At 41.6% G+C, this 13,923-nt stretch overlaps 1 long non-coding RNA gene across 1 annotated transcript in view; it reads right to left on the bottom strand.

The window, feature by feature from the left end:
- The window catches only part of LOC118626013, a 43,550-nt gene extending 30,027 nt beyond the window's left edge, over positions 1–13,523 (bottom strand). The window contains exon 1 of the long non-coding RNA XR_004958832.1: positions 13,448–13,523. This is a non-coding gene — a long non-coding RNA (uncharacterized LOC118626013). The remainder of the gene's footprint in view (positions 1–13,447) is intronic.
- Positions 13,524–13,923: the final 400 nt, after the last annotated feature.

Raw genomic sequence — 13,923 nt, 5'->3', positions numbered from 1 at the left:
GAGGGCTCCCACACAGAAGCAATGGAGCGTTCCCTCTGGCTCTTGCCCTAAAGCCACACAATTCAGTTTCTCCCTGAATTTTTCTGGTGCTTTTCAAGCTGCTGTCCTTTCACTGGAGTTAGGGTAAGTGTTTGTGAGCAAGTGACTCTGTGTGTGAGCCCTGGAAGAGGATGCCTGAGTTTTCAGCCACGCTCTGTCTCACCCAGAGGGAATCCCCTTTGAGTGTCACAGCCAGATGTTGTGAGCACTCCTCTTCCCAGCACCGTGCTCCAGGCTGGGAAGCCCTGTGTGGGGCAGGGACCCATTGCTCTCAGAGGGGAACCTCTGCAACCAAGATATCCCTTCCTGTTCTCAACCACCACACGTGGGTGTGGACTAATTCGTTTTGCATCTCCCCTCGTCCTACCAGTCTCAACATGGCTTCTTCATGTCCTCAGGTACAGGAGTTCTGTTCAGCCAGTCTTCAGATGGTTCTCCAGGGTAATTGTTCTATAATTTAGTTGTAATTTTGATGCGCTCGTGGGAGGAGGTAGGCATAGCATTTACCTACTTCTCCATCTTGATGGAAAGCTCTGGTTTTGTAGTCTATTAATTTCAGCCCTTCTGATAAGTGTGTGGTATTTTATTGTGGTTTTAATTTTTATTCCCTGATGTCTAATGGGCATCTTTTATATATTTTTTGATGATTTAAATATCCTCATTTGTGAAGTGCTTGTTCAGGCCCATGTGCCAGATTTGCTATTTTCTTTTTAAAGTTACAGGAATTATTTTTATCTGTTCTGGACATAAGCCTTTTTCAGTTTTATCTGTTACAAATATCTTCTCCTTTTTGGTGGCTTTCTTTCCACTCTCCTGATGGTGTTTTTAGAGAGAAAAAAGTTCTTAATTTTATGTAATTTATTATATCAATATTTCTCTTTTAAGTTTGAGCTTTATTTTGTCTACTGTAAAAAAAATTTCCCGCCCTGGCCAGTTTGGCTCAGCGGTTAGAGCATCGGCCTGCGGTCCGGAGAGACCCGGGTTCGGTTCCCGCTAAGGGCACGTACTTCGGTTGCAGTTTGTCCCCAGCACTGGTTGGTCGTGCGGGTGGCAGCCACTCGATGTGTCCCTTCACATCGATGTTTCTCTCTCTCTCTCTCCCCCTTCCTCTCTCTCCCTCCCACTCTATCTGTACAAAAAATGGAAAAATATCCTTGGGTGAGGATTAAAAAAAAAAAAAAAATTTCCCTATCCCCAGGTTGTGAAGATATGCTATATTACCTTCTAGAGCAGTGATTTTCCACCTTTTTCATCTCATAGCACATATCAACTAAGTGCTGAAATTCTGTGGCACACCAAAAGATATATCATATTTTTGCTGATCTGACAAAGAAAATAGGTATAATTTTGATTCATTCACACCAGATGGCTACTGTTGTGTTGGCTGTTGTCATTATTTTATTTTACAGTCCAAGGGAAAAGAGGTCAGTGACCCTGACTAATCAAGTATTGCATGTTTTAAAAATTCTGGTGGTACACTGGTTGAAAATCGCTGTTCTAGAGGATTCACTTTTAAAACTACAGCCACCTAGAATGTATTCATTTGTTTGTTTGTTTGCTTTGATCTAGTGTAAAGCAGTAAGTAATATAATTTCTTCCATAAGGATAGTCAACTGACCCAGTTTTGGAAATTATTGATAATTATTAGATAATTACCAGTTTTCGACTGCTGTGAAGCAATTTCTTATTGTTTTGAATCAAGTGTCCATATATGCACGGGTTTCTTTCTAGGATCCCTACTTTATCTTTTTACTTAGGAGGCAATACTATACTGATTTTTGCAGGCTTCATACCCACTATTCTCTTTCATTAAGTGTCTTGGCTAGTCTCAGCAATCTGCATTAACATATGCATTTAGAATAGTCTTCCCAAGTTCCATTTTAAATAACCTGTTGAGATTTTAATTGGAAATACACTGAATCTCTAGATCATTTCAGAGAGAAATAACATTTATATCACATTGTCCAATTATGAACATGGTACATCCCTCTTTTTGTCTAGGCATTTTTTATACAATATTATTCTTTTCTTGAAGTTTATTTCTGAGCACTTAAGAGTTTTGATATTGTTTATAAAAATATTTCTAAAATTTCATTTTATAATTGTTGGAGGCTGGTATATAGAAATGCAATGTTTTTCATATTGATCTTGTATCAGTGGTCTGCTAATCTCACATTAATTTCAATAGAATTCTTATATATTTTGGATTTTCTACATACCCAAGCATATCATATACAAGTAACTAGAGTTCAATTCTTCCCTTTCCAACACTTACAAATTTTATTTCCTTTTTCATCTTGCAACACAAGCTAGGTTCAGTACAATATTGAATAGAAGCAGTGATAGCTAGTCACTCTTATGTTGTTCCCAAACGCAAAGATTTTAACATTTTACCATTAAGTTTGGTGTTTGTTCTTGGTTCTTGAAATAGATGATTGATTAGCTTATTGACCTGCTGCCTTCCTTTTGTTCTAATATACGCAGTTGAAGCTACAGATTTTCCTCTAAGCATGTTTTTGTCTATATCCCACAAGTCTTGATACATATTTTTCAATTTAAATTTTTTTCTGATTTCCACTGTCATTTCTTCTTTGAACTATAGGGCTATAGAACTATATTTATTAACTTCCAGATATTTAGTTTTTTTCCAGTTATGTTTTTATTATCGATTTCTAGCTTAATTAACATAAATAAAGAAAAGATTTTGAAGTTTTAATACTTTGTGGTTTAGAAGTTTTGTATATGCTTGAGGAAAAATTTGTCTTTTATTATTATTGGTTGTTTTATTTTATGTATATTGATTAAATCAAAATGTGATCATAATGCTACTCAAATCCTCTATATTCTTACTGATTTTTATCTTGTGGGTTCTATTAGACATTGAAAGTGACTATTAAAATTTTCCATTTTGATTACGAGTTAGTCTATTTGACCTTTTAGTTTTGTCAATCCTTGCTTTATATATTTCTGTGCTTATTATTAGGAACATACAAATTTCCTGTGAATTAAATATTTTATTAGTACAAAGTATCTCTCTTCATTTCTAGTAATGTTTTATAAGTATTATAAAGTGTATAGCTATAAAGTTTATGTTTGGCTGGTCCTTGTAGTATGTATAATTTTCCTCTCCTTTCCTTCAACTCTTACATATTTTTATGCTTAGGCATGTCTCTTGTAAATGTGTTAAGCACAGTAATTTTAAAATCCATGCCTCATAACTCCTATATCTGGGATTCCCATGGGTCTGGTTCTATTGTCCACTGGTTTCATTAGTTTTCGCTTATTTTACTCCTCATATGCCTACTTATTTTCTTTTCTTATTACATGATAGTCATTGTATTTGGGAATCTGTGTATATAATAAATTTGAGGCCTAAAATGACGTTATCTTCCCAAGAGGATTTACATTTGTCTCTGCCCCCAAGCCATAATCACTTCAATTCAATTTAAAGATGAATCAAAACTGGTCTTACTCCCTGCTGGGCCTCTGTATTTCTGTTTCATCCATACTCCCAGGGTTCAGACTTTCCCAGGGTCATAATCCAGGACTCCCCACCTGGGCAGATCCTGATCTCCAATCTCTCCCTCCTCACCCTACCCCTCAGCCACCCTCTCTAGAATTAGCAAAGATCTCTGGTGGAAAAGTAGGCCCAAGTGCTGAGTTTATCTGTTGGGCCTCACTCTCCTCTAGATCCTAGCCAGACCATCTGCACTACGTTGTTAGTTCTCAGATGCCTTAAAGCAGATATTTCTGTGTTTCCATCAGCTTTTCTCATTGTCCTCAACAAGGTCATCAGTCCAAATTACCTCGTTCACCATGACTAGACGGATGTACAAGTCTGCCCCATGGGTGTTTTTTTTTTAATGTAAATAACAATTTACATTATTTTCATTATACCTTTTTATTATGATCTCTTTCTTATTGTGAAAGTTATACCTTCCCCCTGTCAAAAGTTTAGAAAACATAAACATAAAAAAAAAGAAAATTAAAATCCTTTAATTCTAAAATATATTTCCTACTTCTTTTTTTTTTCATTGCATATATACAAACATTTTTAACAAAAATGAGATCATAAGCTCTGGCCAGTTTGGCTCAGTGGTTGAGCGTCAGCCTGCGGACCAGAGTCCCAGTTCGGTTCCCGCTAGGGGCACGTACCACCAAAAAAAACAAAAAAAGAGAGAGATTATATGGTACTTATTTTATAATAGAATTGAGTCATTTATTATATCACAACATCTTGATAGCTTTATGATACTCTCATGTATGTATATAACATAATTCATTTAAATAATTCTCTAGACTTAGATATGAAAATTTTTCCAATTACTCATCACTAGAAAACCACTGTCACCAGCATTATTTTGTCAAATATCTGAACAGTTCGTGATTATTTCCTTAAGATAAATTCCCAAAAGTGGAGTTGCTGGTCAAAAGGTAGAAGGTATTATATATTTATATACTAAGTTGTCCCCCAAGGGAGCATTATCAACGTGCACTTCTATCAACAGTCTTTGAGAGGGATACCGTTCACTTCTAAAATCAGATTAGAACTTCTGAGCAATTATATCCTCACCAATATAGGTGAGGTTTACCATTTTAAAACAATTTGAAAGCATTCTAAATGTTCTCTGACCTGCCTTCGACATCATTGTAACTGATTTCTTCCTTGGTATGTAAAATAAACCACCAGCTTGAGGATTGGAAGGATTTAGGGGCTTAATATTAGAGACCCAACATTTCCTCCACTGGGGGAGAAGGGAGGGTGCTGTAGGAAGGCTGGTTTACTGAGGATCACCAGCCCTCCAGTGGCCAAAGTAGGGCTCCTCCTTCTGGTTTGGTACTTCCATCCCTCTACTAAAAAGCAGACAAAGTAAATGAGTAGAAAAGTTCCTTCTAGTAACTCAGAAATTAGCATAATTCTTAAGCAACACTCTAAAATACATACACTTTGGTTTGAATTCCCCTGTACTAACAGAGTCAAGTCCAAACTCCATAACAAGGCCTTTCAGGATCTAACCTGTCCTGCCTAGACTTGTTCCTCCCAGACCTTATACCTTAACAGCCAGCAATACTGACCTTCTCTCAGTTCACTTTCTTCTTCTCCCCTATACTATGGATAGTGTCCTTTGCATGAAATGCTCTTCTACTATTGACTATCAACTGATTTATCCTTCGAAATATAGCTCAGATGTCACCTCCGCAATGAAATCTCCCATGACTCCTATAGCCTAACACAGGAGTAACTTCTATTTTATAGCACTGCATGCTCCCTTCTATCATAGCACTATCACTCTACACTGTACTCCTCTGCTTGCTTGTCAGTGTCATCTGCTACTTTAAGAACTTAGGATGTCAGGGGTTATGTCTTATATCTCTCTACACCCTGAACACTACATCTGAAAAAATGCTACTTAAATTAAACCTCTTCTTCCTCTATAGATAGTCTTTCCTTCATTCCCCCCAATCCAAGAATTTGTTTTTATTAAAGAAATTATGACCTAAAAATCTCAGCGGGGTATAGTTGCATAATATTCTAGAATAATAAAACTGGAAAGGATGTAAGTAATCATAAGCCGGGTTATTTATTTTTATAGCAAAGGAACTAAATTTCAGGGAGATGGAGTTATTTGTCCAAAGACATGGTGCAAGTTCATGACCAAGCTAGAACGAGAATATCAGTTTTCTGATTTCTAGATCAATATGCTTCTCACTAAATTAACAGCCAGCCATACTGACCTTCTCTCAATTCACAGAGAGCCATGTTTTATTTCTTCTCTTTCTTTCTTTCTCTTAGGAGCGGTAGCCCAGAGGTGATAGTGCTTAGTCCACAGAAGGGAATCTCTATTAGTGGGATCTCAGCTTCTATGGCCCCCATACTAGGGAAATAGCTGGAGCGTCTCATCTTAGGCCACATATATCCACCAAAACAATAATATCCACATGGAGGAAGAAAGACGATGGCTCACTCTGTATTTCATAAAGAGGATTTTCATTCTGTGTTCATTATTATCATATATCCTCTTTAAGGTGCTAAAACCTAACCTTAGTCTTTGTGAAGATGGAGAAATAGAGGCAGTAAGCTGCACATGCTTTTTAGAGCAGGTATTGATAAAATCAAAACGGAGTTTCAAAGGTTTACTTTTCTTGCGGTATTTACTGTTGTAGAACTACCCTATGTTAAATAGCACATATCTGTTTCTGAAATATATTTTGACATAAGCTGGTAAGTTAAAATCAACAAAGAATCTACCTGCCAATTGCCTTTTTTAAAAACTCCAATTACATTATTTTGGTTTTATTTTTATATATTATTTATTATTAAGGTCCTGGCTTAGCCCATGGGGCAGTATAGTATAGAGGTATATAGTATGGGCTTTGCCTCAGTGACTTCTAGCTAACTTTAAGCAAACTACTTAGCATCTCCGTGCCTGGGCTTTTTCATCTGGAGAATGAGGATGTTAATCGTACATGTTTCATACGGCTGTTCTGAGAATTAAATTAAATAATACCTGTAAAGTGCTTAGACCAATGCCAGGCACATGGTAATGCTTGAAGTTAGTAATTATAGTAGGGGCTCTATAAATAAATGTAAGTGAAAATATCAACAGATCCATCTGGGAGCAGAGGTTAACCACTCATGTCCCCAAATGCAAAGCTCCTGCTATTGGAATAATTTTGGAGAATGGAACATATCCCTCTTGACTCCCTATAATATTATGCCACATGAGGCCCATGAAATAAAACTTGATGAAATACAAGCATTAAATGTTATCACGTAACTATCCATAAATTCTGAATTTCCACAAAGCAGTTCTTCTGAATCATAATTAAGGGTTTGAAAGTCAAATGATTTAAGTGCTAGTTTTAATTACCGCTTGGTGAACTTTAGTGTGTTAGAATTGTCACAACTTTCCTCAAGGATTACTCTGAAGCCAGGCAATACAGTGGGAAATTATTAACTCCTACTTTGGTACGGCAATTATCTGCATTACAAGGTTTATGCAATTAGCTGTTTAAGATGTCATTATATTTTGCCATCTGGTACACAGGAGTTTATGCATATGAACAGGCACGTGTTGAAGTGATTTTCACTATATGACTTGTTCTCAACCCAAGTCATCTCTCTAATGAGAGGAAGTTACCGTGCACCGTACATTAGTGGCAGGTGCACACTATCAAGCTTCATTTTCATCGAAGACCTTCATTTTTCCATTTTAAAGTATTCTGCCCAAGTGTTGGAAAATTAATTAGTCGTTTGCAAGTGAACCACGCCTGCAGACACGTTCCTTAGCAGACGGGGCACGGCTTCAGTGAGGGCCACTCCTTCTCACCGGACGGTTTCAAGGAACCCTCCCCGCTCGGTGCAAAGAGCCAGGTGAAAACCCCTGCAGTAGACAGCCCTTCTCGGAGAGGAAAGGGGCCTCGTTGCAAGGCGTTCTGAGCCACACGGGGTCAGCAGCCGCTCCCCTCCAAACTCCCTTTTCGCGGACGGTGGAGCGCGACAGGGCCAGGGCTCCGCGCGTCTCCCGGAGATCGCAGCTCCACCCCCACCCGGAGCCCGCGGCGCGGCCTGGCCTGGGCCGCCTTCCTCCCGGAGTCGGAGTTCCCGACTGAAGCGCATTAAAAAGGCGCCCTCTGCTGTCCGCTCCCAGCCTCTGGGTAAGAGGAGAGGCAGTTAGGGGCCGGGACAAACTTTTCACCCCGCTCACAAACTGCAAGGCCAGCTCTGAAAGTGCCTTGCACCCCTGCGGCCGTTCTGTGCGCGCACCCGCAGGCCGCGAGGCCGGGCGGGGGCGAAGGGGCCAGTCCCCTTCCGCTGGCACCGCGCGGGGAACCCCGCGGGCGATGGGGCCAGCGCGCTGCCCGGCCCGGAGTGCGGGGGCCCCCAGGGCGGCGCTCTCTGCCACACCAGCGTGGGGGGCGGGAGGGGCCCTGGTCTCCGAAGGCAAGAACGAAACAAACACAGGTCGAAAGTGCAGCGGGATACGAGGTGGACTCGGGCTTGGCCATCGCAGCCCCCCTCAGCCCCGCACCTGCCCCTTAGCCAGCCGCGGAGAAGTCCCGGGAGTGGGGGCCCGCTTGGGGGGAGCACCTAGCCGAGGCCGCTCCGCCTCCCCCTGCCCCATCCTCGGGCTGGGGCTTTGTTAGTTGGTTCTGTCTGAATCGCCAAAGGGCCAAACCGTCCCGGAAAGGCGCGCGGGCACCTAGCCGAGGCCGGCCCCGCGCTGCCATTGAAATCTGACACTGACGAACGAGCTAGGCCTGTGCTTTCTTTGGAAGAGTTGGGAGTCTCCAGTCCGGAGAAACGTGCCTGTTGGGTTCCCAGGGAAACGTCCCCCGCCCCCCACCCTGCCCCCACGGTTGCTGCCATCTCCTTTCTCCCCCAACCTCTACCCCCACACACCCACCATAGCACGCACGTGTTTCCTCTTTCCCAGTCCGCGTGCCAGTTGGAGAACCAAAGTTCGGCTCCCAGAATTGTGGAGGGAAAGAACTGACTATGGGGAAGTGTGGGTTTATTGGGACTGAGCTTTTGTTTGGGGCTCTGAGTGCAGAGGTGCCTTTCACCTTTTATATTTGGGGCCTGGGGGTGACAGGAAGGGGGACTGAAGGAAAAGAAGCTGGCCTCCTTTTGTCTTCTTTCTGCACCGGGGTTTAGGGGGAGGGTGGTGAGAACAGGTTGAAAACCTTGCGAGCAAGCAAGCAACTAGCAAGTATTTCCGATAGACAACATTGTGTAAAGCACTGGACCGGGCACCCAACAGTTACTGAGAATAAAAATGGGAATTTTCACCCTTGCGGGTGTGGCTCAGTTGGTTGGAGGGAGTCAGTTGGTTGAGTGTGGTCCCTATACCAAAAGATCACTAGTTCTGTTTCTGGTCAGGGCACATACCTGGTTTGTGGGTTTGATACCCAGTCTAGGTACTATGGGAGGCAACAGATCAATGTTTCTCTCTCATATCGATGTTTCTGTCTCTCTTCCCTTTCTCTGATTAAATATTCAAATGGATGCAGTCAGGCTGTGTGTACAAATGAAGGTGGGTGAAATTAGAACTGGCTGCTGAAGTCTCAGAACTCTGTACCTGGGCATCCGTGCCTGCAAGTGAAGTGCATGGCAGAGTTTGTTCTGTATAGGCTCAGCACATGAAACAGATACTTAAGAGAGTTTGAGATGATGGTTCCCAGAAAAAGAGTCAACCATTCACATTGGAAGATAAAGTTGGACAAGTAAATCAAGGCCAGATTGAGAAGGCTGGGGGTCTTGGAATTAAGAGGATGAAGTAGGGAAACATGTGCTTTGGGGCCAGACTAGAATAGGTCTAAATCTCATCTCATGCCTCCCACAAATTGGGTCTCTGTTCCCCTCTGTGAAATGGGGTAATTCTGCCTCAATATTGTGGGGATTACACAGGATTAAATGAGACCATGTCCTTAGCCCTACTGAAATTCAGAATTAATATAACCCCTTCTTCCCTTTCAACTATTTCAAAATTGTTCTCATAATCTCTAGGCTTCTTTGGGGCCTGTTTAAAGGTTCTTTCAACATGTGGCTCCACCTTCTTATTTTATTATTATTATTTTTTTTTTTTTGATACATGCCCCTAGCGGGAACTGAACCCAGGCCTCTCTGGTCCACAGGCAGACGCTCCAACTGCTGAGCCAAACCAGCCAGGGCTGCCCTTCTTATTTAAATTCAGCCAGCTCTGTTGCCTATAGACACTTTGGAGTCCTTGCTATACTGCTATCTTTTGAAGTATCTAAATTATTTGAAAATGCTGAGTTTTTACTACAAGCTTATAGCAATGGCCTTTCTGATCCACTATCCCACCAGAATGGTCCATCTAATGCCAATAATATGTAACATCGATTTATTAGACTCTCAATGGCTTTGGCTGAAAATTCAGTTTTCCGTGATCAGAAACAGTTGTTAGGTTCTCAAATAAACCCTACACTTGTCTGTTATAAAAATCCATTTCATTTTATTAATGTCTGCCTTCCCAGAGCTGAGCCTACACAGAACAACCTCTGACCTGCAACTGACTTGAGGACATACCCACATTCAGAAGTTCTGAGACTGGGACTTGAGAAGGTCAATGTTCTCATTCAACACAGGTGATAGGAAGAACATCAATGAGTTTCAAAGTGGCCTATAGATTGGATCCCAGCTCTGCCTTTCATTACTAAAAAAGAGCCCTGGATTGTTTACTATTGGGGAAAGGTACCAAAAAGAAGTAGCTAAAATCTCCAGATATACACCCATACACACACTTACACTGAAAGATATGTGTTTTCAGGACACAAAAGCACAATAATATATCAGAGAATAAAACAGGTCTCTCCAAAGTACAATGCTGTCTCTCATAAATGTGTATATGTGTGACTATGTCAAATGAGGCCATAAGCTATAGTTTCCACCATTCCTGAAGTCTTTTCTCCATCCATTCATTTATATAACTATACCTGAAAGTGATGGAATGAGTAACATCAAATTCTAGGATGAAGATAATTTTAGAAGGAAAATAGGTCTGCTCAACATTTGAGCTAGGGTATATGTTCTTTTCTTCTTCTTCTTCTTTATTGAAAGAGGTTTAGAAAGAGGGAAGGAGAGGGAGAGAGAGAGACAGAAACTTCGACTGGCTGCCTCCTGCATGCCCCCACTGGGGATCAGATCCACAACCTGGGCCTGGGCCCTGACGGGGAATCAAACTGGCGACCTCTTGGTGTGTGGGTGGACACTCAACCAGTTAGCCACGCTGTCCGGGCATAGGGTATATGTTATTTGAATATTCACCCTATCACTTTATTATGACAGAACTAAGGCATGGACCTGGAGAATAGAGAGGGAGACAAATTTCTACCCTAAAGCTTAGAATGCAAACAAACTCCAGTAGAAATACTCCTGCATTTCTCCATACCTCTGCTAACAACTAGAATAGTGCGAAACACATAAAATTCATTCCACAAATACTGGTTTCAACTGGTTTTTCCTCACAAAGCCCTCTTATCTAGTTATCCATTGGTCCCCAAAAGCTGACAATCCAAAGCCATCTGACTTTAAATTTGATAACCTTATGGTGTTAGTTATACATTGGAGTTGTCTTATTAATGAATCTCCTGAGGCACCTGTTTCAAAATGAAAATCTATTATATTATTAGAAGTACTCTCAGTCTATAGAAGCTAGAGGTGAGAGACAGTTAAAGTCTGAGCTATTGATTATGCATTCGAAAGCAAAACATCATGGCTGGACCCAGTAGGAAAAAGAGAAAATTGGGATGCACATATTTATATCCAACACCCCAACCCAAAGCCTTCTAGTGCTTAACTCCCAGACCTTTGATATGTTTAGTTATTCTCAGATGTGAACAGGAAGTATTCTGAGTAGAAATGAAGATCTGATTTGGTGTTTACATAGGTAAGGAGAAGGGAAACCAATGAGCAATTTTTGTAAACAGAAAAACTTCCAGTCCACCATAAAATGTTACTATTACATAGACACAGACCAGCAAAAATATTTAATGTACAAAAATATTTATTGTATATAATTTTTATGACCAAATCAGCAAAGCACTATCACTATAGATCAAATGCCAGATTTGGCAATAGCTACCTTATACCATACTTTTCAGTGTAATGGTATTTGTCATAATAAGATTTGGTTGGTTTGGTCATTAAATAAATATGTTATTCACATTTGCAAAAGTATAAATCAGCTCATTTTTTGGTTTCTCCCATTGCATCCCTGTCCCCTTCTTCCACCACCAATATTTCCTAGCATTATTTAAGGCTATAAATACCACCCTTGCCCTGACCGGTTTGGCTCAGCGGTTAGAGCGTCAGCCTGCGGTCCAGAGAGACCCCGTTTCGGTTCCCGCTAAGGGCACGTACCTCGGTTGCAGTTTGTCCCCGGCCCTGGTTGGGTCGTGCGGGTGGAAGCCACTCGATGTGTCCCTTTCACATTGATGTTTCTCTCTCTCTCTCTGTCTCTTCCTCTCTCTCCCTCACACTGTATCTGAACAAAAAGTGGAAAAATGTCCTCAGGTGAGGATAAAAAAAAAAATACCACCCTTTACCACACCTTCAACACAGCAAAACTACTAAAGTGTTTCCTTCTCCTGTCTGACCTTTCTCGATAACTTTTTAAAGTGCCCCAAGATCAGTTGGACCATCCTAAGTTGTCGTGCAGCAGAAAGCACTTGGATGTACAGTCAAAAGATCTGGGCTCTCCATGACTTGGCTCCACCACTTCTGTAGGACTTTGACTCCTCTGAGCTCCCTGAACCAATGTTTCTTCTTCTGAAAAGAAAGAATTTAAATCCTACTTCACAGAGATGTTATGGGAATCACATAAGACCTCATATGTAAAATTCTTAATATAATAACTAAGCACATGGTAGGTACTTAATAAATTTACATAAAGGTTTAAAAAAAGAATTTTTTTTAAGTAGAAAAAAATATTTAGAAGAAAATGTACCAACTATGGTTTATATCTACATGTCTTTATTTCTTCATTTTTAAAATAGGGATAATGTATACCATATATGGTGGTAAAAATTAAATGAAGTAATAGTAAATAGTAATAGCAGATGAAACATAAATATAATATTATTTGTCTGTGAGAAAGGGGTTAGCTAGAGAGAGTAGTTATCAAAACTTCCACTAACCCATCCTTCTATCCTAATCAGACACTCAAGCCTCTTTGGCTTTCTCTACCCTTTTGTAAGGCCCTAATCTTGAAGAAACAGAAAAAGCTACATGAAGTCTTGCAAGTTAGATTTCTTAGTATAAAAGGCGGTTTTTCATATATATATATGAAAAAAAATATATATATATATATACACATATATATATATATATATATATATTCCTCACCAGAGGACAGTTTTGCATTTATCTTCAGATAGAGCAGGAGAGAAGGGGGGAAGAAAGAGAGAGAAACATAGATGTGAGAGAAACACATCCAGTGGTTGCCACCCACACCACCCAACCAGGGCAGGGGACAAACTGCAACTGAAGTACCTGCCCTTAGCAGGAACTGAACTGGGGACTCTTTGGTCCGCAGGGCCAATGCTCTAACCGCTGAGCCAAACTGGCCAGGGCTTGGTTTTTTGTATTAAAAGCAGATGAAAGCTCCTTGAAGGCCCCTATACTCTAGTTCTTTACCTACACTATCTCATTGAATTCTCACAAGTATCAGGTCAGATACCAGTATTCCCCTTTGAAAGGATGAAAAACCCAAGACTCAGAAAGGTTAAGTAGCTTGTCCAAGAACACACAGCCACTATTCTTAATAAAACAAGCTGCACTCTTTGAGACTAGCCTAAGGAGACACTTCTGGTACTCGAAACCCCCACGGTGCCTTCAGGACTCTTGCTACTGCCAACAGACCCGTAACTGTGGAGTTCATACCTCACACTCAGAAGCTGAGAGATGGTTCTGGACAAAATCACATGGCCCCTGGCTTCTACTGGGCCGTGCTCCGGGCGTGTCTCCCTTTCTCCCTCCTGCTATCTGGAACTTGCCTGTAGGTGGCGCCATGATTCGTTCAGGGGAACTTGGAGGGCGAGGACACGGGTCACCAGCAGCCTCCCCCAAAGGCCAATTTAAATAGTCCTTTGGCTTGAACCCAGCACAGGAACCTTGGTAATGTGGACGTTCCCCCACACCCCCCCCGCCGCCACCCAATCTCTGTTCCTCTCCCCTCCCCTCCTCCCCTTTCCTCCCCCTCCCTCCCCCGCCCGGCGCTGGCGCGATGCGGGAACAGTGAGCCTGCGCTTCCTCCGAGGTCGGGCTCAGGAGCCGGATCTCCAAGCGCTGGGGCCGAGCTGGGCGCTCCTGGGCGGTGCTTCGATCCCGGAGCCTTGGGCCTGCCCCCTCCGATCCCT

Source organism: Molossus molossus, unplaced genomic scaffold, assembly GCF_014108415.1.
Source record: "Molossus molossus isolate mMolMol1 unplaced genomic scaffold, mMolMol1.p scaffold_m16_p_12, whole genome shotgun sequence".
NCBI classification, from domain to species: Eukaryota; Metazoa; Chordata; class Mammalia; order Chiroptera; family Molossidae; genus Molossus; species Molossus molossus.
The sequence above is the reverse complement of the archived record's forward strand: the minus strand, read 5'-3'. Positions and strand labels throughout refer to the sequence as shown.